General features: G+C 42.2%; 1 protein-coding gene across 6 annotated transcripts in view; it reads right to left on the reverse strand.

The window, feature by feature from the left end:
- The window catches only part of APBB2 (amyloid beta precursor protein binding family B member 2), a 431,323-nt gene that overhangs the window by 26,487 nt on the left and 383,274 nt on the right, over positions 1 to 21,562 (reverse strand). Inside the window, exon 1 of one of the 6 annotated variants that reach the window (XM_088450568.1) lies at positions 6,301 to 6,396. The exons of the other annotated variants lie outside the window; for them this stretch is intronic. The gene's annotated coding sequence lies outside the window, so the exon portion shown is untranslated. Of the gene's footprint in view, positions 1 to 6,300; positions 6,397 to 21,562 lie in introns of those variants that run through there. 6 annotated transcript variants of the gene reach the window in all.

The following is a 21,562-nucleotide window of genomic DNA, read 5'->3' on the forward strand; positions in this document are numbered from 1 at the left end:
AAAACGAACCATTTTTTATTGCTTATATATTTGTATTATTGCTGTTTGGTGGTAATTCCTCTTTTAGGAACCACAGTGTCTATTTTTATCTCTTTTAAACTTTATTAAATTGGTATTTTAAATGGTACTAGCAATCCTTTGTCACTTCATTGGTCTATGCTGCTAAAGTTATTTATTTTATGGCACGTTCATTGCACTAAGCACTTTACTATTTTATGTTTTAATATACAATTGTATAGCTGATCATTAAGCATAATTGCACGTAGCACTTTTATATGATTATCACTATGTACCAATAGCAGGATGGTCGCCCACAGTCAATAAACCCCCCTTTTTCTATACACACAAATATACTTACATTTATATACAGGTTGATTTGAGTCTCCCATATCCAAAATGCGTAGGAGTAGGGGTATTTTGGATAACGGAATATTCCATATTTTGAAATATTTGCATATCATAATTAAATATCTTGGGAAAGGGACCCCAATATACACACAGAATGCATTTATGTATTATATACACCTTATACACACAGCCTGCAGGTAATTTTATACAATATTTTCAATAATTTTGTTGCTCAAGCAAAGTTTGTGTACAGAAATGAAATTCATTTATGTTTCATATACACCTTATATACACAGCTTGAAGGTAATTTTATACAATATTTTTAATAATTTATTCTCTCATCCTACAGTGCTGCCCGGCCCTCTCCAAACAAACATATTTCAAGAACATCATCTCCTCCCAGTCCTCAAACCCCCGGCGTCTCTTTGCCACTTTCAACTCACTCCTCTGCCCTTCCCTTCCTCGCTCTCTACCCTTGACTTTGCCACCTACTTTACATCTAAAATTGACTCCATATGTGAGGACATCATATCCCAACAGACCCTCAGCACTCCTCCCCCTCTTTTCCCTGACCACCCCTCTCCTTCTGCCTCACCAACTCTGACATCCTTCTCCCCTGTTTCTGGAGAGGAAGTCATGGCCCTCATCTGGTCCTCCCGTCCATCCACCTCCCCTCTTGACCCAATCCCATCCCGTCTCCTCTGTTACCTGTCTCCTTCTGCCTGTTCCCATCTTGCTCACCTCCTTAATCTCTCCCTATCATCTGGCACTGTCCCTTCTGCATTCAAACATGCCCTTGTCTCCCCCATTCTTACAAAAACTACCCTTGATCCTAACATATTTCCAATTGCCGACCCATTTCTCTTCTCCCTTTTGCTTCCAAACTCCTTGAGTGTATTGTTTACAACCGCCTCACCAACTTTCTTTCCTTCCACTCCCTCCTTGTCTCATTTCAATCTGGCTTCCGTTTTCCCCACTCCACTGAAACTGTCCTCACAAAAGTCAGCAATGACCTCCTTGCTGCCAAATCCAAGGGCCACTACTCTCTGCTCATTCTCCTTGACCTCTCTGCTGCATTTGACACTGTAGACCACCCTCTCCTCCTGCAAATCCTTCACTCTCTTGGTTTACGTAGCACTGCCCTCTCCTGGCTTTCCTCCTACCTCTCTGATCGTTCCTTCTCTGTGTCCTCTCATGACCCCCCCCACTTCCACTAACAGTAGGAGTTCCCCAAGGTTCTGTTCTTGGATCTCTCCTTTTCTCCCTATATACATCCTCTTTAGGTGAACTCATAAACTCCTTTGACCTCCAATATCATCTCTGCTGATGATACTCAAATTTACCTTTCCACCCCCTCGCTCCTCACCCGTATCTCCAACTGTCTCTTCATGATGTCCTAGCTCTTTCTTATACTTAACATGTCTAAGACTGAGCTGATCATCTTTCCACCCTCTTCCACCACCTCACTTCCCACAATTTTCTATTGATGGCACAACTATCACCTCAAGCCCCAAAGTGCGCTGTCTTGGAGTTATCCTAGACTCATCCCTCTCATTTAAACCACACATTCAGCACCTCTCGCAGTCCTGCCATTTCCACATAAAAAATATCTCCAGGATCAGACCCTTCCTCACCCAGGATGCCACTAAAACCCTCATCCACTCACTGGTCATCTCCAGATTGAACTACTGTAACCTTCTCCTAGCTGGCCTCCCAATCTCTCACCTCTCTCCACTACAATCAGTTCTCAATGCTGCTGCTTGGCTCATCTTCCTCTCCAGACGTTCTACATCTGCTTCTCCTCTCCTTTAAGCCCTATACTGGCTCCCCTTCCCCTTCAGATGCCAATTCAAGGTTCTTACACTCGCCTACAAAGCCCTCACCAAATCCTCTCCCACATACAATTCTGACCTTCTCTCCCTTCACACTCCCGCCCGTCCACTTCGCTCAACAAATGCATGCCGCCTCTCTTGCCAACTGATTACTTCCTCCCACTCCCGCATCCAAGATTTTGCCCGTGCTGCTCCCTACCTTTGGAATGCTCTCCCTCTCAGACTCTCCACCTCTCTACAAATCTTCAAACAAGCTCTCAAGACCCACTACTTCATCAAGGCCTTCCAGCTCTCATCCTAACCCACCTCATGCTCTTTCCTCCCTATCTTCCCCTTCTGTGTCACGCCTGTCTGTCTGCCCCTCCCCTTTAGAATGTAAGCTCTCACAAGCAGGGACCTCTTCCCTCATGTGCTTCTCTTTACATTTTCTTCGACTCTTTACTCCCCATAAGGGCACCTAACACGTGACTGCCAACTCCCGGCAGTTTATTGTGAGTGTTTAATCGCTATTGCAGCAATGTATATAAATCGTGTCCTTGTTCTGCACTGTAATGAACTGTAAGTTACTTGTTTCTTGATCACTTATTAGTTCTATGTACTATGTAAGGCGCTGCGGAACACTTGTGGCGCCATATAAATAAAGGATAATAATAATAATTTGTGCCTTAGAGAAAGTTTGTGTACATTGAACCATCAAAAATCAAAGGTTTAAATATCTCAGTCATGCCAAAATTATTCCGTATTTCGGAATATTCCGTATTTTGGAATATTTGGATATGGGAGACTCAACCTGTATATAGTTTATTAAGCTTCTATCAGATATTGGCCCTGTTAAAATGTAGTTTTACATAAAAGATCTTGCCAAGATTAATACCAGCCATATATTCAAATATAACATATGAGGTAATGGTCACAATATTACAGTGGTCCCAGAACTACCACAATATCTTATAGTAACTATTACAATTATTAGGATAAATGTCTGGCATGTAAATAATGTGGTGATAAGATATGGTCATATTGGCCTGTGCATCTCCCGGCCTCACTAATAACCTCAGAAGTTATCTGGCCTCTTGGCATATGGAGCTGAAATGTGGGATCTTGTCCAATTTTGTCACTTAAATGTATGGAGGCAAATTAGAGATCATGGTAGCCACCACTCACGGCAAGTAGTATGCTAGGCAGTGCTTGAAGTGGTAATTTAGAGGTGGGGGTATGGAGATTGAATCTTCCCCCCACCCCCTATGGGCCCCTGCTTCCATATCACTCCACTGTACTTCTAAACCCCCCACACACACACACACACTTCTCCCTGCCTGCTCCCCTCTCTCACACCCTGCCCTTACTGATTCCCTCTCTCTTTCACCCCCTACAATAGCTAGCCTGCCTCTGTCTGCCCCTCTCTCTATTCCCTCTCTCACACCCTCCCCTCTCTCTAATTCTCTCTTACCTGCGCTGCTGGAGTGGAGCCACCGGGATCCTCGGGTCTTCCCTCCAGTTTATCTGGCTCCGCTGCGAGCCAATGAGAAGCTGCCATTTGGCAGCTTCTCATTGGCGCCGCTGCGAGCCAATGAGAAGCTGCCATTTGGCAGCTTCTCATTGGCTGGCGGCTGCGAGCCCTGCAATTGGCTGGCGGCCGTGAGTCCCGCGATTGGCTGGCGGCTGCGAGCCTCGTGATTGGCTGGCAGCCGCCCAGTACGTGGTGCTTACAGTGCAGCCGGGACCAGGTACTTTGTCCCGGCTACATGTCAGCGCCTCCACTGCACCGATTAAGATGTGTCCCCTGCGGGACACATCTTAACACATTGCCGCCGCATACTGGATCCCAGCGCTGGTGCAATCTTTTCTACATCTAAAATGAAGTGGGGCCGGGAAGTGGCGGTATGTCATACCGCCGTATACCGCCCCACTTCGACCACTGATGCTAGGCCTCTGGGAGGCCAGCTTCACTCTTCACTTGGTAGAAATATGCAATATAATTAATTACATATAAAATAATACATCTTTGTTTGAAAAGATATATCTATTGACTCAAAAAGCAGTAAATATTATGTGCCGCTGATAAAGCAAATATGCCCTTAGTGTATGGGCGGGATGTACTAAGGGCAGAAATGCGTTCAAACCCCTGAAAATGCAGTTTGTGTGTGTTCGGCCTCATTTCCCATATGTACAAAGATCCAGAATGCGATGCATTCCGGAGCTTCGACCAGGTGAGTAACGCCATCTTTGGATGGCGATACCAAAAAAAAGCCTATGGGCGTCATGATATTATCGCTGGTATGTACCCCATAAATGGCGGAATGTACAGCATCGCGGATGCGATGTTTAGTACATCCCGTCCTATGTGAAGCAATACTAATACACAGAGTAATCCACAGCAGAGTATTAAACAAATCATTTGTATAATCTCACCAGCAGTAAAATATAGATCTAAACAAGAACAGCACTGTAATCACAACACTACAATGCACAATGCATGTATACAGGAAGGGGCATGATAAAGTCACACATACAGACTCTAAATAACCCACACAGACTCTGATCTCTGTGCCCCACCCAATTACCATGAATAATGGGTTAGATACTACAGGAAGAGAAGAGTCTGTGGCAGCCACAGCTCCCTGCTCAGACCTTTATCCGTATCGATTATGAGTAAATAGGGCAGAAGAGACAGCACATTTCTTGTTCTGGATCCATCAATGCAAGAAATGAAAGACGACGACTGTCAAACCCAGTAATGTAACAGATGATGAGCACTTTGAAGATGCCATTCCAAGCACTACCCATGACGGCAAGGTCACCTGTACATTATATGGTCATATACTTTTATTCTAGGTTTATCTGTTCATTACACACGTCTCATTCGTCTTTATACGGACAATAATGAAATTTACACATCACAAATCAAACTGCGCACTGTAACATGACCAGCTAAAATAAGCACTAATTTCTTGTAGCACCTCTCACCAAACATACATTACCATTGGTGTCTCACTTCTAAACCTACAACCTCTAGTGACATCTACTAGAAATTTAAAAAAAAAGGGTCAGACCTCCCCAAACTTTGCTAATGAATATTTTGCACTTAGAAAGGATAAAAAATGGACAGATCAACCTGTGGCGTAAGCGAAGAATAGCCGCTGGTATAATTTTCATTTACGTGCACACTGAAATTTTGTCGATGGGGGGGGAATTCAATTAGACCCCAATAAATTATCGAGGGAGAAAAAGGGTGGTAGCCTCGTGCTTTATTGCCCAAGGCTATTCAATTAGGCTCCCTCTTTCTCCCGATACCTATGTCAACGCCCGTTATATGAACGGGTTAACGTTCGTTAACTCAGGTTGATCGGTCGCTAACACCCATAATCCGTGAAAAGTTAAGTAGCTGTTATCAGTATACTTATCGGGGATTTCTCATGAGACCCAAAAAGAAATCCTCGTTAAGTGGGGCTAATTGAACAGCCCCCGGCGATCAATTAGCCCGCAGTAAATTACTGCGGGTAATTGAGTCTCCCCCCTGTCTTAATTGGAGATAGGATGCAGCCATGTAAAATGGTAACTTTAGTCACATGACCTCTCTGTAAATAGCGTGACCTCCGTAAATGTACGGAATATAAATCACTGGAGGCAGGACGACTGTATGTGTGAGAAGTGTGCATGCAAAAACACAGCTAGAGTATCTTATCACTCCATATGTATTTATATAGGGAAATAAAGAAATCACTTACCTTTGATGTTTCTGCTGATCATTTACAAATATATTGATTGTATTAAACACTCCATTGTGCTAAATACATTACCATGAAAATGAAAAGGGCTGTCTTATACTTACAATTTCTTTCACTACCAGAAATTATTATTATTACTATTACATTAACAGCAGCAACATTACATTACAAATATACAAACTGGTGCCTATTATTTTACTTCACATATGAATGTATATTTTAATTTTCATTCAAGCTGCTGAGTTTGTCGAATGCCCTTAATCAGAACAATGATTGGAATGTCTAAATAATCATCAGTAATTCACTTGCAGCCCAGCATATTAGCATTAGACCCATATTGTCGGAGTAAGACTTCCAGGCACAAAGCATGCAATAGTAAGGAAGTGACTTACCTCTCCCTGTGTCCGTGACAGCATGAAAGGACAGAGCAGATAAGGCAAGTTAGGGAAAAACGGTGACAAAATGCAAGATACCCAGCACACAAAGCAGCGCAGCCAGACGCTCTACACTCCACATGGACACACTCGCTGGCTCCAGGTCCAGGACACCAGCGAAGAATTAATTGCTTTCCTAAGCTGGTAAAGAAGCGAAGCAGCTGAAGCAAGACTACATTAAAATCTGAGAAAGGAACATGGTTTAAGGCTGTGAAAAAAAAAAAATCATCCAAAAGGACAGAGTGCGGCTGCAGAGCTTGTTGTAGTGAGAAGTAAGAGCCAGAAGCTAGCAGCTGTATGAGAGATGCAGCATATGCATGTAAGCGGTGTAACCTCATCAAGATCCTCATGGAACAGATGAAACAGGGAAGGGGGGGAGCAGAGGGTCTGTAATAAATCATGGGATCAGGCACAATCAAGGCAGTCACACTTCCCCACCATCACATGAAACTTCTTTCCATGTGCTTCAAGACAAATGACGGGCTGTAAACCGTCAGATTGCCATTGTTACAAGGCGGAAATAACGGAATACAGATTGTCAGTATACTGCAATGTGCACGATACATGTTTAGAGAATAATCTATACATTATTCATTATAATCCAAGCACCCAGTTACCATCTACACCAGTCATCAATTCATTGCTAGACAGGTCAGTAGGTAACTTGTTTAAGTGCAGCCATACAACACGCTACTTACTTCATTTTACTAATTTAATACAGCACAAGAATTTCTTAATGTAGTGATTTTGTGGGAGGTTAATCACAAATAGTATGTAGATACCTGATTATATATATAAAAATAAGAAAAACTGCAAAAAAAAGGACATCTGGGAACGATTGAGATGAAATACATTACCCAAAACTGCACTGAAGTTTCTGCGAACAACATAACGCGCTGGTCTTGTGCTAGCATAATGTAAGTCATTATTGGCACCAGTTTATTTGGTCAGAAACGCTCCCTACCATATGTAAGTGCCATGTCCATGTAGCAACATGCGCTGGGTGCAGGAGCTGAGCATTACAGTCACTCCCTGCTCTATAGAATACTAAGCCCCAATCATTACTTTGAAATGTCTTTTTACAAATGCCACTATTCCGTGCACAGTCCACTGGCTCAAGATTGATAGGGTGGTGTATATTATCTGTTACAGACTATGCAATTTGTCTCATTCAATTAATTGAGTGTGTCTGTTTCAGCTGGTATTAATCTAATTGACAAAGTTGCACACCATCCAAAAGCATGGAATATGTGCGAAAACAAAGCCAGACGCTCTGCACTGATAAATCAATAGACTGGACAGCGCTCGCCTTCAAGTCAGTAGGAGATGTGATGCTTCACAGCATAACAGAATCATCTGTAAAATGGTCTCAGTGTTTATAACTGTGAGTGTGTCCTTCCATTCTAATGGATGCGTGCCAATATTACAAAGTCTGTTTGCCATTCCCTATCTATATAGCTAAGTATCTATATCTATAATCAAATATATATATATATATATATATGAAGTCTGGTTAAATACATATATTAATATTGTATTCAACTATAATCGGTCATCAACAAAACATCTCACTATTCATGACTATGGACATTAACATCTTAGCACAGGATGTATTACCCAGAATAATGGCACACCAGAAAAAAGGTTGCCATATGTGTTGACCAGATGATTAACTAGAGAAATATGATGCCTCATAATCTGTAATGACTACAAAAGCAGCATATGGTCCTATGGTAGATAAACAATGAATGAGTTTGGTAGTCCAGTAGGAGTCGCTCCCTGTGCCGAACGAGATGGAGGCGCCTGTTGTTCCTGCGCGTGGCGAAGTCACGCGCGCACCCGGAGAGAGGGTGTGATATAATTAACATAGGCCACACCCCTTAATTTATGTTATTTGTGGGCATGCCCGCATGGCACGCCTCCCGTTTAACGCCAGGCTGAGGCGAGCCCAGCACTCCGTCACTAGCTGGGTTACCCCCAGCCCTCTCCCTGCACTGAATGGATGCCGCTCGCATGCGCACAGCATCCATTCAGCTTCTCCGGAGTCCGACACTGCCGCACAGCTGCGGTAGTGGGGGTGCCCAACCTCCCGTGGGACACTTCAGCCCACGGGTGGAACAGCGGGATATTGCCCAAAAAGTGGGACTCTCTCGCTGAAATCGGGATGGTTGGGAGGGGTGCGCACTGGTCGAACATGATACGAGCCGGCCCTGGGTACCGGTACTATGAATAAAATGTACCAGTGCTCACCAAACCTGCTGAAGGCCCAGTGGCCAGGTTAGGGTCTTCCTGTTTCCAGGAAGGAGCATTATAATATACCAGCAATAACAGAATAACAACTTCCTGTTTCCAGAAAAATGCCGGTACTCAGTACCATAGAGTACCATCAGAAAAAAAGCACTGATGATTTGTCATAATATTCTTATACTCTACTGTACAGCTGGTACCTTTATTACACATAATCAGGAAGCACAGCCAATTCCCTTTAACACATCATAGACTTTCTAATTAGTAGAAAAACTAGTTACTCATCAAAAACGTATTGGCTTCTGAGCATCTAGTATGGATTTGGATAGTTGATTACTCCATAACGGAAAGGGACTTTTTTAATTCACAAAATAATAATTTGCAAAATTGTGAATGTATATCAGGGAGTGTTCCTGTGTGTTTGTGTGTATCTGTAATCGACCCAAAATGTACAATATAGATAAATAGTAAACCAAGTAAATTAATAACGTTTGTGATTATTCAACTAAAACGTGAAGATGGGGTTGACATGGTTTTGATCATTTTGTCCTGAACAAGAAGCTCCCTGTTTTATCATCTCTAAACATATCAGTAATAATTTGCATAGATATGCCACTTTGTCTGTTGTGCCAATGTACGCAGAGATATTACTCACAAGCCACAAAGTAACTAAGTTATGATGATAATATAAATATTTTTTTAATACTATTGCAAAAACCTCAAATATTTCTAAATTAATTTTTCATGGTTTTGTTTTAAATCTAATACAACAAGTTCATGGAATGAGCCATTGCTCAACAGTCAGATATGTTTCATGTTAAAGTTCATAGCTCCTATGATAAAGATTTGGCAAATTATAACGGTTTTATTGAAATTAATATTCAAGCATGATAGAAACAAATATATAGGGGTTATGTAATAATTTCCGTGATTACGGAACAGTCGGGATTTTGGCAAGTTTGACTTAGAACTGATTGCTTCTTTAAACTTAACAGCAAACGTGCCGGCTCCGTATCTTGGAAACTGTTGCATGCCCCCTATAAACTATTTCCTTGTTAACAGAGTAGAGTAGCGTTACCATTATTAGTATAATGTAAAGCAATGGAGTTTAGGGGACAGGGTTCTTCATAGACCTGAGACCTAGTCCCATAACAAAGTTCCCCACGGTATGCATACATAGTATACATTACATATCAAATTTTAAATGCCACCACAATCTGCACAGAAATTTTTAAATCAGATCAGTTGGTGGCTATGCTTACATTGAGGTATCTGGTGAAACAATAGTCAAAAATTTGCAACAAGGTATAAAACAAAATGTGATGAAGTAAAATGTGAAACCAAACATGACACTAAAATAAGAACTTTACAGGGGTACCCTGACACAGCAGGACTTGGTTATGTTGAAGACGCATTTACAAGTCTAGATCTTTTGATTGACACACAATTTATTTTGTAGGTCTAGAGCCCTTACACTATTAGAATAATAATGACATTGAACATACAGAAGAATTCAAGTAGATAGAGCACAGCGAGAAATATATGGTCATGTAGACCACTTATTAGAAAATACCCTATTCACACAGTAATATCCTTCAATCTGAGTGGCTGGGCACCCTCCTCTGCCTGAATCTCAGTTGCCGGCCACGTCTATGAAGCGTTCAACCACACAGTTACTGAGTATGAAAGACGTCAATAAATTCCACTAGGCAAGTTTTATAAACCGGATTAAGTTAAGGTACAGAACATTTGGTTCTGTGTAGAGTATATTTAAATAATTGGTGTTTTTAAATAAAAAGGTCTCCTAATGGATTATATGAGAATTGAAATATAGCCAATTAATAGAAAATCATATTATATATATATATTTTTTTTAAGTGTATTGTAAATTGGTCATCAGAATACTTGGTGTATAATACATCAGTCAATAAAATGCTGTGTGTTTTATATGGATGGTACCAGAATTCTCTCTGTATTGTATAGAGGTCATTTTAATTCTCTGTGTATTATATAAAGGTCACTAGAATTCTTTGAGATTATAAATTGTTAACAAGAACACTTTGTTCATTGTATATTGGTCATTAGAATGCTCTCTGTACATATGTTACTATAATACTCTGTATTGTTCAGATGCTGCTTGAATGCGCTCTGTATTGCATAGAGGTCACTAATGTTTTCTGTATTTTACAGAGGTCACTGTAATGCTCTGTGTATTGTATAAAGGTAATTTTAATGCTCTCTATAATGTATATATATCGGTCACTAGAATGTTCTCTTTTGTAAGTAGGTCAGTAGAAAGCGCCCAGTATTGTAAATCAATCAGTAGAATACTCTGTGTAGTATATTGTGTATTAGAACGATCCTATATTGTATATAGGATCACCAGAACTTTTCCTGTATTGCATACCGGTCACTAGAATGTTCCCTGTTTTGTATATTGGATAAAAGAATGCTACCTGTATTGTATTTCAGTCACTAAAATGCTCCCTGTGTATATTAGTCATTAAAATGTTCCCTGTCTTGTATAATGGTCACTAGAATGCTCTGTGTTTTGTACAGCTGTAACTATAATACTCTCTGTAATATATATTGATCACTATAGTGATCTGTGTATTGTACAGAAGCCATTAGAATGCTCTTTGTATTTTATATTCGTCACTAGGAGTCTCTCTGTATTGCACACTAAAATAGTTTATTTAAATATTAATCATATAAAGCTAGTATGTGTTGTATTACAGATACACTATAATTTTCCAAATATTTAATACGATATATAAAGCATGCTTACATTAAAAAAAAAGAAAAAACACAACTGCACAGTTTTTGTCAACCCCCATTTCCCATTGCAGGGGCTGGTAGAAAAACCTGGGCATTTGATTGTAATTGTCCCCACCAAGGCTAAATATTGCCTGCAGGCCAATGATAGTGATATTCATTGACATAGACTAAATATAAACAGCTCTTATGGGGGATATTTAGAAAAAGGGATGGCTACGGGATGACGGGTTTCTGGATCCCGGCAGTCAGAATCCCGATAGGGTTAGAATACCGTCACTTTTTCGGTCGGTATCCTAACCCTCCTCCTCTCCCTACCCGGTGCCTGACCCTAGTGCCTAAACCTAACCTCCCCCTCCCTGCACCTAAACCTAACCCTCCCCCCTTAGTGCCTAGCTCTGACCCTCCCTCCAACCCAGCCACTTACCTTCGGGATTCCAGCAGTCTGGATGCTGGCACCGGGATTCTGACAGGTGTCGGGATTCCGCTGTCGCCATTCTGACTGGCGGAATCTCCGCTGTCAGCATTTTAACCGCATCCCATAGCACAAAAAACACTGAGATACTGATATATATATATACAAAAAAAAAGCTTGTCATAAATTAGTTTATGATTTAATATCACATTGTTGTGTAGAAAAACACTGTAAATCATATTAGAATTGTAATTTTTCTACAAGAGTTTAGAAAATGAAAGTAATAACCTTGTTATGACTTATATCTTTTCTACACAGTTACTTGTAAAACCTACCCTGATAGGAAAAATGACTGGTCAACTTCTAGGGTCTGATATGATAAAATCTAACACCTGCCACTAACTAGTATAAATTCTAAAGACAGGTATTTTGTAAGCATTTTGCAAATACAGTTTGTAGCAAAGTCTGAATGAGCTCTTCTACTACTGTAATAAATCTATTAGTTTTTCAATCTCCTTTAATTAATATGCACAGCATCATACTGTAACTATGCGCTGTGTAATTATGCATTTAGTATATGTTATGAGTTCTCGGTTTAGCATTCACCCGAGCCAAATTCTGATTGATGGATCTAACATTCAATGTCGACTCTTTAAGAGACTAGTGACAATAAACAAAATATGAAGAGTGTCCAATAATACAGCTAATCGGTGAGAAATGGGATGTGAAATGCCAGTATGTGGATCATCAGCCAATATTATTTTTCTCTATTTCTTTGTGGGCGTGCAAATCTAATAAGACTCAATGGAGCAAACATGATTTTGTGACAGCACCAAGAATGCACATACAGCGGCAAACCGAACTGCAGTGTAGAAATAAAGCTGCTGGGCTGTATTTGTGCCCCTGGTATAGCAACATGGATTGTCCAGGTGCAAAGTTACTTGCTCTGTTTACTTCCAACTCAGAATCAGCCTCGCAAAGGGCAGATCATTTCAGAAGCTGAGCAGATTACCTTGCACTGTATTGCCCAGGAAAGACCTGCATCTCCATTACATCCATGGTACCCTCATATGCCTGTGACAATACTGCACACAAATAGCAGACAGTAACTAGTATTCCTAGTCAGCAGACAGAAACAAAAGCAGAAGACGGCACACAGGAAGCAAATCCGAAGGTTCCAATCCATTATGCCTAAAGGCCCCCATACATCAGAGATTGATTGCAGCAATCGTGCAATTTGCAATCGATTGTGTATAAAAATCTTTCCCTTTTTCAATCGATTGCAGATTACAGAATTGCCACAATCGATTGAAAAAGGGAAATATTTTTATACAAAATCGATTGTAAATTGCACGATTGCTGCAATCAATCTCTGATGTATGGGGGCCTTAAGAGGAAGGTCATTTATTTGCAATCTGTATAATTTTAGAATTTATTGTACTTTACTTGCAAGTGCAACCCATGTCTACAAATTTGACATGCCTCGGTTACGGGGACAGTGTGCTGTGGAAGGAATCCCTGCTAAATTGAGAGCACAAACTCACTCACCGCAAATAGAATAGAGGGAATATCGCACCCAGAGATAGATTTATTGTGATGCAAGTTTCGTAGCACAATATTTTGGGGTCCTATACTTTTTATCAATTACATGTTCCAAAAAATAGCTCAATATTAATGTCCTTCCAGCATATATCATACATTGCAGAGATCTACTTCTCGTTTTTTACCCTAATTCCTCTTTTTTTTGACTTACAAATGAAACACTGGATCCATATAACAAATAAATGGTACCAAGGCCCGATTAAACACAACGTGGCATGGCTATGCCATGCTGGAGGCGTGACAGCTGGGAGGTGTGAGGTTTGTGCAGTCTCCTGTACTTCACAATAAACCAAGGCATGAAACATACAGCCTCTTCTCCATCAGGAGAGTTTTGTGGTGATAGCATGGACTAAACCCTCCAAGATGATTCCAGCACCTTGCAGAAAGCTGTGTCAGGACTACTAGAGTGCCCTGGGGACATTGAGTATTTACAGATATTTCTCTTTATACATACATTTTTTTTTATAGCAAGCAGGGCAATGGGAACAAAGCACAGCGCAGTAAAGTAGTAGAGATGCTCGGAATTGTTTCATAGTGTTTCTTGGACCGATTCTGAAGTTCGAAAAGGTGCAATAAATTCTTAATGTAGACTGAAAATGATGGTGGAATTCAAGCTTAATGGCTACAATGCATAGTATAAAAAAACAAAAATAATAATGTGTGTGTGTAAATGTAGTAGGCTGCAGGAATATTCAACATGCATCCCCCCAGCTGCTGTGGGACTACACATCCCAGCCACAGTTTTGCTATAGGGACATGCTAAAACTGTGGCAGAGCATGCTGTGATGTGTAGTTCCACCACAGCTGGAGAGCCACATGTTAAACACCCATGTTAGGTATATAGAGCGGAATGTACTTAGCATCACATTCCACCAATTATCGGGTACATACTGGCATTAATTACTACGGTATGTACTTAGAAATGCGATTAAAATCGCATACGACAGCTCTCCCGATAAGAGTTGTCCTTTGCGATAGCTAGATGCTAGAGCTCGGGGGCTGCTTATTGCCCAACCCTAAGCTATAGGGACTTCCAGGTTTATTAACCATAAGTCCTTCGAGCCTCCGCTGGGGACACCGGGAAGGATCCAATTGGATCTCTCTCAGGAGACACCGGATAAGAAGCCAAAGGCTTCTATTGGTTAATGCCAACTAAAGATGGAGTTACCCAGCGGTACTTACATTCCGGAGCTTAGTAAATATGGTAATGCAACCAAAACTCAGAAAATTGCAAAGATTGTATACTCTGCTGGGTCAGGAACTGATGTGAATGAGTAAGTATTATTTATAAAACCTCTGTGGAATATGAACCTGATTCAGACCCGTTCACTAAGGAGCGTATAATTCGCAGTGCGCATGCGCAAGCCAGTCTCAGCGATGGGGAATCGTGCGCTCGTGGGCACACAGACTGCCCGCTACTTTGAGTGACAGATAGTGCCATTTGTGGGTGGTAACAGGGGAAGGTGCTTGTAAACGGGGGAGTGGTGTTGCAGACGCAGGCGTGTCAGGCCGACAAAACGTTGTTTGAAGGGCGTGCATAATTAGCAAAGTAGCGTCATTGTACAAGTCACCTGCATGTATTTCAGCCAGCACTGATCGCAGTGCTTGGCTACCTCAAGGGCTGCGAGCAGCTCCGTTGGCTCTCGATGTTACCGATTAATCAATTCCAGGAGATGACGTGTGTTGCTAGGGGAAAGGGGGCGTCTTTATACACTAGCGAACGCTCAGTGCCGTGGCTCGCTAAGACATAGAGGGCGTCCTTGCGCCATGCGGTGCGAAAGTGGAATTTAAATATCCGGCCCCTTTTTGCCAGCGGGCGGCCGCATCTTGCGAGCAGGTCTGAATGAGCTCCTATGTGCGCTATATAAATAACTGAAAATTACTACGCAAAATGGAAAGTAATAAAAAAACTGAAGGGAAAGAAAATACTTAAAAGTTTGAGAAATCCACTTAATATAACCCCATTTTCGTTAGTACATATAAAAGCGGGAGAATGCTAAATGAGCACTGAAAGAAAGAGAATAGAATACAGTGTTATACATGTAAATTGGTTACAGGCATTTGCCATCCTGGTTAATATTACAGGTGAGATTCCGACTAGGAGGCTAATATAGTCTATAATGGGTTTTCCTCCCTAAACTAATTCAAAGTTCATCTAAATTATCTGCCTTGGACAACCTGATGCTACCCTTCATTCAGGCAATGGTGTGTGTGTGTTTAGGATGTGGAGAGGTCATACCTTTCTATTAGCACAAATGAGGCCTGATATCATCTTTATAACTCATTCTCTTGTTTTTCATTATATCCACCTTGTAATTCTCATTCAACCAAGGTTTATACGTCTATACATGTTCATATCCTGAGTTTAATTTCATTGCTCAGGTTTTTTTTATATATATAGGTCTACTTGATAATTTATGTAGATCATTTATTATTTGTTTTCAACTCACCATCCCCTTCCAGGTCACATATTTGTGCAAGCCGATGATAGCTTTATGGTCTTTGCAACCTTTTCCACTGGAGTATTGCCATACAATGTATACCACAACTTACGTTCATTCAAATATCAGCTTCCTTTATCAGTATAAAGAATCCAAGCACATTTATTAATGTGCACATATACCTATTAATCCACCAGGTGTAGATATAATTGCAACCTCATTCCAGATTTTGATGTTTGTTTACTTAAACTATGTTTAACATGACTGTCAAACATAAACCCACCTCGGGAATCCAGATTGTGTTTCTGATGATACAGGATTAAGCATGATTTAAAAGCAAATTCATGCTCCATTATGGGCCTGTTACGCCAGCGTTTCCCCATGTTTCTTGTAACGGGCCCCATTCATTATTATGGACCCGATGAGGCCGCTAAGTATTCTGCAAACATTGAAAAATGGAAATTTTCATAGTTCGCTTGTGGGAACCAAACAAACATCTTTAGATGGCGTTGATTCCCGTAGCCTAGCTCCTTCCTACGGGAAGGTATGCAGTTGTGAAGAGGATCCGCTGCCTTCCCATTCGTGCCCTGAGGCCCGTACGCTTGCTTGAACTCAGGGCATGCGTGAGCAGTAGGCTGGCGTGGGATGAGTACGTGTCACTGCTACTTTGGTAATAGTGTTAAGGAACGCGGGGGTAGATGCTTTTCGGAGCAGGTGTCCCTGCATCGGAGCAATACTGAATTGCTCCTGTAATTAAGTATCTACCGCTGCAACTCGTTGGGTACTTAGTTATGGGGGGGCCACCTGGAAATATACAGTGCAGTCTGATTTGAATATTTGTACTACTCCAAATAAATGACATGAGTAATCTAAACATAGTGAGTACCCAGGGCCGTAGCTAGGGTAGTGCGGCCGGTGCCATCGCACAGGGCACCGCAGGTCAGGGGGCGCTGTTTGGGGCTGTCAAATTTCTGTTTATTATCATTTTTGCTTGTAGCTTCCTCTTATTTCATCCCCAGCATCTCCTGGCCTCCCCTATCACTTCTCTGGCCCTTCCCCATTAAGCCATGGGCCTTTTTTGGGTGTATTATGTCCCTTTGAAAAATGAGGGGTGCACCAATGCTCTTTCTGGCACAGGGCACCAAAAAGTCTAATTACGGCTCTGTGAGTACCCTTCAAGGGGACTGTATAACAGACAGAAAAGAGATAAATAGCTAACTATGGCCCTCATTCAGAGCCGCACGTTAACAACAGTACGCTCGTTGCGTTCCGATGTTGACTAACCGCGCATGCGTCGGTGTTACACTGCGCATGTGCGTACGGCAGATTGCGAGCTTTTTTTCTCTCGTTCCTAAAATAGCGTACAGGAAGTGACATGTCAAATGTGATTGACAGAACAGGGCGTTTTTGGGTGTTGACGGGGGTGGAGATGAAAAAACGCAGGCGTGGCGAGGCGTTTTTGGGGCGTACATACATTAGCAGATGCGAACGTCAAATGTGTTCGGACCTTCTCATACGTCACTGGAACATCCGCTTTCCCTTCAAAATGCTCGCACAGCTTAGGGTCAGGATTACTCGACCACATTGGCGATGGCCTTCTCCTCCGTCCCGGGACTCAACGATGGTGCTGTGATTAATCGCGGCTGGTCAGTAAAGTAATTAGTGTTGGATTGAAAACCGGCTTGGTATGTGTTTGGAAAGCAGTTTATTGGGATAGCACAAAAGCGTACGCAGGTGGAAATCAGAGCTGCTAATGTCATGATTACACAATCAATTAGCGTACATTTTTGGTGTTTTATTTTGGCCACAATTTGTTGGTTATGGCCTATTGTAACAATAATGTCATCATGTTTTAATTAGCTCCCCTTTTTTTTGGTTTACTGTGGAATTTGCATCGCTATGTGATTTTTTAAACGTTCCTTAAAGAGGCCTTTTTTTTTTTTAAGAGGGTCAGTTTTTGCCTTTAGGGCCAGGATTAAATGTAACCCATTTGTACAATAATGTCACAATACAATGTCAGTTTTTTGTTTTAAATTTATTGTTTAAACACAAACAAATTGGCCTAATATTTTGTTGCCTTTTTTTGTGGCAAAGATATTTGTTAAAAAAAAAAAAAAAGCCATAACTGGTAACATAAACGTAAATACCAAAATTAAAAACATTTCACAAGAAAGGAGAGGGAAGTTTTGACCAGAAAGGAATATGAGCCAAGCACAGAAGGAGTGTGGGAAAAGTCGCCATTGCTGTCACCGTTTTCTCGCCCGTTTGGCTGGGTGAGGGTGGGCGCCAGACCGGGTCCGGGATGCCATCGGGCTGGCCTGTCCAGAGGCAGATGTTGTGGCCTCTGGACTAGGCACAGGGCTAGGCACATTTGGAGGATTGGCTGATGTTGTGCCAGAGGTGGAGGATCCGGATGTTCCGGCAGGAAGGGAGGTCGGCTCCACCATGTGCTGGCGAACGAGCTGCTCCAGGGCATCGGCGATGCGGATGTTGGCCCTGGTATTTTCCGCCAGGGCCTGAGCAATGGTCACGTTGGCCGCAGCATTTTGCTCCAGGGCCTCAGCAACCCGTATCAGACTGGCGTCCATCCTCTGCAGAATCTCCGTATGGAAATCCGATTTAAAATTGAGTTCTGTGAGGAGGCCCACTGCCTGCGAGGGGGCACGCCCTGGACTGGCTTCTGCAGGGTCCTCAGCCGGATGTACTGGTTCCTCCCCTGCAGAGCCAGCAGAAATTCTGCGGCCAAGGCTCCCCTCTGGAGCAGACTCATCCGCCTCTGTCTCTGTTAGCAAAAATGCGAAAAGACTCACATTAGAATCTACATATTGGCACAATAGCATTTCAGAGTTGGTGACATCACAAGACTTACCTTGGCCAACATGAGGAGCCGCAAAGTCTGGCATGTCCGTATCCATGTTGGACACGCCAAACACCTCCACAGCCTGCACACACCCCTGTGCCAGCTCTTCTAAGTCTGTCAACTCCAATGACACAGGGGTGGGACCCCCACCTGTCCCCCTTGCATGCCTAACCCTGTCGGCAAGTTTTTGCTTGAGACGATATTTGAAGTCTGCCCATCTGTGGAATGAAATTGGAACCATTATCCTTTTTTTTACAATGGGGTTTGTTTATAGGATGGGAAAGTGTTTACTTACCGCCGTTTGACATCCCGTGCTAGACGGACATAATCACCCACCCTATTGACAGCAACGGCGACCTCCTCCCACATTCTCCACTTCTGGCTTTGGCTCATATTCCTGGCTGCCTGGGGCAGGATGTTAACGCACTTCTGGATCAAAACCTCCATCTCCTTGCTAGTGAAATGTGGCTGCCTTTTTTTTTTGGCAGCTTTGGCGGGTTGACTGGGGCCAGCAGTCTCTTCCATGTCATCCTCCTCACCTATTTGGGTAAATATGCAGATTTAGCCACTTCACAACTTGCACAATATTATGTTTTTAAAGAATCATTGAGACAAAATGCATGAAGGCCTTACCGCCGGAATTTTGGCCATTGTTTCCCTGGTCTGAAGCCATGTCTCTGCTTCCAGAATGAAATCAACCAGAAATTAAATGTGATTTCGTGACGTATTTATACATGCGTCCTTAGTTTGCGGCCGCATCATTGATTGTGCGTCCCTATGATTCATCCTTAATTTGTGCGGGAAAATAAACACTATTTATGGCTTGGTGTGTGTGGAGTCGAGGTTGCGTTGTTGGATTGTTGGCGGTTAAGTTGGTTGGATTTGGTTGTTTGCGGTTGGAGGATTTGGCGGTGTTTGTATTTTTTTTGGTTTGCTACAGTTGTTTTGGTTTTCCGTTCGCATTTTTTTGGTTTCTTTTTTGCCATCGTTTCCTGATTTGGTAAGTTTTGTGCAGTCTAATTTGTGGCCAATTGGTGTCTACTTCTGGTTTTTTGTTTGATATTTTTTTTTTAACACTAATTTCATCTATTTTAGTTTGTTTTGGCTTTGGGACCCAAAGACCTTTTTGAGGGAAATCTTATATATTCGATTTTGGTAAGTCCATTATTTTTCTTGCATTTGCGAACTAATTAACGCATTTTTGACTGTTGGTGTAGTGACTTGCATTTGCGAACTAATTAACGCATTTTTGACTGTTGGTGTAGTGACTTGCATTTGCGAAATAATTAACGCATTTTTCGAGGCTTATTCATCATGTAAACCAGTTTTGCTTTTCCCTTTTCCATTTTTGGGGTCCATTTGACCCCTATTTGACGTATGGTGTGCAATGTCGTTTTCATCGATGGCCAAATGTGTGTTTCGCCTATTTTATGTGTTGGCTTGCACCAATTTGACAAACATAAAATCACCCTCTAAATTTTTGATGTCTCATTATTGGCTTTTTTACAGTTTATACGTATCATGACAATACCCCGGCATGTAAGCAGCTATGGATGGTATCATAAAGCTAAGTTGTTTTATGTTACTTTTGGGGTGGCTCAAAAGCCTTACATTGTAAACTTTGAATTTCAGGTAGATCTGGGGCGAATTGTTCTGGCCCTGCTCCCGGAAGACGACCAACCTCAAACTCGTCCCAGGCGTAGGCATCGTAGGCATGCAAGGCCCCAGATATTTCGAACACGTGTCACCCTTTTTGGAATGCCCGATGATGAGGTTTTAAGACGCTACCGTCTACCTCCCAAAATCATCATAGACACTCTCTCATTAATAGAAAGTGATCTTGAGCGGCAAATTGACAGTCCAACAGCAATACCACCACTGACGCAATTTATGGCGGTGTTACATTTCTGTGCCTCAGGATCGTTTCAAACAACGGTGGGAATAGTGGCGGGCATCTCCCAATCCTCCTTTTCCCGGATCCTGAGGGCAGTGATGGAGGCACTTTTCAAGCACCTCCATCATTTTATTAAAATGCCTTTGGATATGGGTGCCCTTAGTGTGGCCAAGGCCAATTTTTACCAAATAGCTGGCTTCCCACACATCATAGGGGTTGTGGATGGTACTCACATACCACTTCAGCCTCCAGCACGGCTGGAGGCAATATTTAGAAACCGTAAACACTATCACTCCCTGAATGTAATGGTGGTATGTGATGCCTCCCTCCAGATCCTGTCCCTGAATGCTAAATTACCAGGAAGTGCTCATGACTCCTTCGTCATCCGGCAATCAGGGATATGGCAGAAATTAACCAACCTACAAGCTGGTGATGCGTGGCTTCTGGGTAAGTGGAGACCTTTAGTACATAACAATGTTAAGCTTGATACACAGTGTTCCTGATGTTGTCTATTTTTTTTCACAGGAGACAGTGGATACCCTTGCATGTCCTGGCTGCTCACTCCTTATTTGGCTCCCACACCAGGGCCACAAAGTGCGTATAATTCCGCACTTACAGCCACCAGGCAAGTGGTGGAGCGCTGTATCGGCCTTTTAAAAGGCCGATTCAGATGCCTCCACCGCTCTGGTGGCGAGCTCATGTATGTGCCGGATATGGTGTCTAAAATTGTGGTCCTGTGTGGGATATTTCACAACATTGCCATAAGGAGTGGTGTCCCAATGCAGCCAGAGGATGCCTTACCTGAGGATGGCCCCCCCGAGGTTGGTCGGAGGTCAGTATGTGGGGGGGCCATACGCGATGATGTTGTGGCCAGATTTTTTAGGTAAGTTGTAACAAAACTACAGTGTTTATACCTAATGTGTTTGTGTTTGTTTGCGAACATCTAATTTTGTGTTTTTTTTCTCACCATCTTCTGTTTGTTCACA

This window comes from Taudactylus pleione, unplaced genomic scaffold (assembly GCF_031769625.1).
Source record: "Taudactylus pleione unplaced genomic scaffold, aTauple2 ptg000519l, whole genome shotgun sequence".
In the NCBI taxonomy this organism is placed as follows: Eukaryota; Metazoa; Chordata; class Amphibia; order Anura; family Myobatrachidae; genus Taudactylus; species Taudactylus pleione.